Source organism: Pinus tabuliformis, chromosome 3_2 (genome assembly GCF_031772625.1).
Source record: "Pinus tabuliformis cultivar Carrire ecotype Pingquan chromosome 3_2, CPIR1, whole genome shotgun sequence".
Taxonomy (NCBI): domain Eukaryota; kingdom Viridiplantae; phylum Streptophyta; class Pinopsida; order Pinales; family Pinaceae; genus Pinus; species Pinus tabuliformis.
In genome coordinates, this window is record NC_142302.1 from 763241665 (window position 1) to 763243809 (window position 2145).

General features: G+C 37.2%; 1 long non-coding RNA gene across 1 annotated transcript; it reads left to right on the forward strand.

The window, feature by feature from the left end:
• The first annotated feature begins 1549 nt into the window (after window positions 1-1549).
• Window positions 1550-1913, forward strand: LOC149182866 (uncharacterized). Its single transcript, XR_016257654.1, has 2 exons — window positions 1550-1637; window positions 1853-1913. It is a non-coding gene; the product is annotated as an uncharacterized LOC149182866 (long non-coding RNA).
• Window positions 1914-2145: the final 232 nt, after the last annotated feature.

A 2145-nucleotide genomic window follows, 5' to 3' on the forward strand; every position in this document is an offset into this window, starting at 1 on the left:
TTACAGTGATTATGCTTTTATTACTATTTCTTACATGGATTATGTTTTTATTACTATTTCTGTCAGGATGACATGGATTATGTTTTTATTACTATTTCTGTTGGGATGACATGGATTGTGCTTTTATTGTGCTGAGCTGAGCTGAGAGGGATTGTGCTTTTGTTGTGAAAAAAGCTGGAGAACGTTGCAGAGTGCGAGAGATAAAGGGTGCTGCTTATCAAACGGGTTATCTCAACGGTTAAAGTTCTTGATTGCTTTAATTCGATTTAATTTTTGGATTCATATTGGCATTGGATTGGCATTGTTGTGCTGCTCCTCCTCCTCCTCTCAGAGTTTCTGCATTGTGTGGTCTAGTCTCGTGCGTCTGTATGTTTGGAGCTCCATGTGTTGTGTGTGTGGTCTGGTCTCTGTTGTTATGTGTGTTTCTGTCATCTGTTTGGTGTGTCTATCTGTGTGGTGTGGTTGTATTCTCTGAGGGCTGGTGTGGTTGTATTCTCTGAGAGCTGGAGGCAGAGGTGTGCTTGTGTTTTCTTAGAGGCAGAGGAAGAGGCAGGTAGCCCCTATCAATTACTGAATCAAGACAACTTTGCCCAGGGATCACAATTAACTCCAGGGACAACTTTGCAGAGGCATCCGAACTCTGCCCAGGGATCACAATTAACTGAGGCATCCGATCACAGTTAAATGAGGCATTCTGGTAAATTTATTTTTAAACTCTTTGTATAGATCACTCTGATTATGGGTTGTGGGCTGCAAATAAAATTAGGTGAACGAGAGAGGAATCGATTTGATTTTAGAAATTTAATTCCGGTAACTTGATGTTCAGAGTTGTATGGTTTTTTAAATTAGATTTTCCGCATTCTTGGTGAGGCGGCAGTATAGATCCTTAATTGCCTGCCAATATGGATCTGGGCGGCGGCCGTCGTCAAATACTGGCCACTGGGAGAAATTCCTCAAAGTCTGCGGTTTCTTGGTGATCCTCTGCACCCATGGTGAGCGGTTCTTAATTTTTTCGGTTTTTTAAATTAAATCTTGTGCATCCATGCTACTGAGACGGTTTCATATTCATATTCCACAGATATCCTATGCTGATCCCAGATTGCAGTCAGTGTCCCTCGTTGTGCCAAGGTATGAGATCCTCTGCATCGATGTGAGGCGGTTTCTTGGTTTTTTAAATTAAGTCCTCTGAATCCATGTTTCTTGGGTTTTTTAATTAAATCCTTTGAATCCATGCTGAGGCGGTTTCCTCTGGTTTTTTAAATTAGATCATCTGCATCCATGTTGAATCCATGTTTCTTGGGTTTTTTAATTAAATTCTTTGAATCCATGCTAAAGCGGTTTCCTCTGGTTTTTTAAATTAGATCATCTGCATCCATGCTGAATCCATGTTTCTTGGGTTTTTCAAACTCCATGTTGTGCTGGGAATGTTTGATTGATTATGTATTTTAATTAATTGGATGAATATGCCCAATGAGTCTCCATGTTGTGCTAGGAATGTTTGATTGATTATGTATTTTAATTAATTGGATGAATATGCCCAATGAGTTGTAGGCTATCTGAGAGTATGATGGCTTGTATTGCATAGATATATCACCGTTGTTGCAGAAAAAGATACACCCCATAGAAATGGTGCAAAGGTTAATTCAAACCTTTATATCAACTTTAAATTTATTCATTGCCTTTAATCTCATCATATCTCTATGTTCTAACCTTTGCATTCACTTAGCAAGTTATCAAATTAGGGGTTAGTCCCTTTGCTTAAAATATTAAATTTAATTCAAAAAAAAATTGTTGCTTTATAGGTAACCAATAGATGACCACTAAATTTTAATAACTGTTGTGTTTTTTGCAGATGATTTAAGAGCCTGAAAAAAATACAAGCATGATAGGATAGATGAACTATCTACATGTCATGACAGAAGATATGAATTCATTATGTTATTATGACCCAAATTAAACTAGTAGTGATTTATTTTTCATCTTTATTTTGTAATTACTCTAAAAACATTATCATTATAATAAAAGTATTATTTTGTTTGAAAGGGCTAAAAGCCCTTTCTCATTGCTCTTGAGGATGGACCATGGCTGTCCTCAAGGGTTTGTGTCCTTCTCTCCGCCTTACCTTTTTATTTACTTATTTTAGAA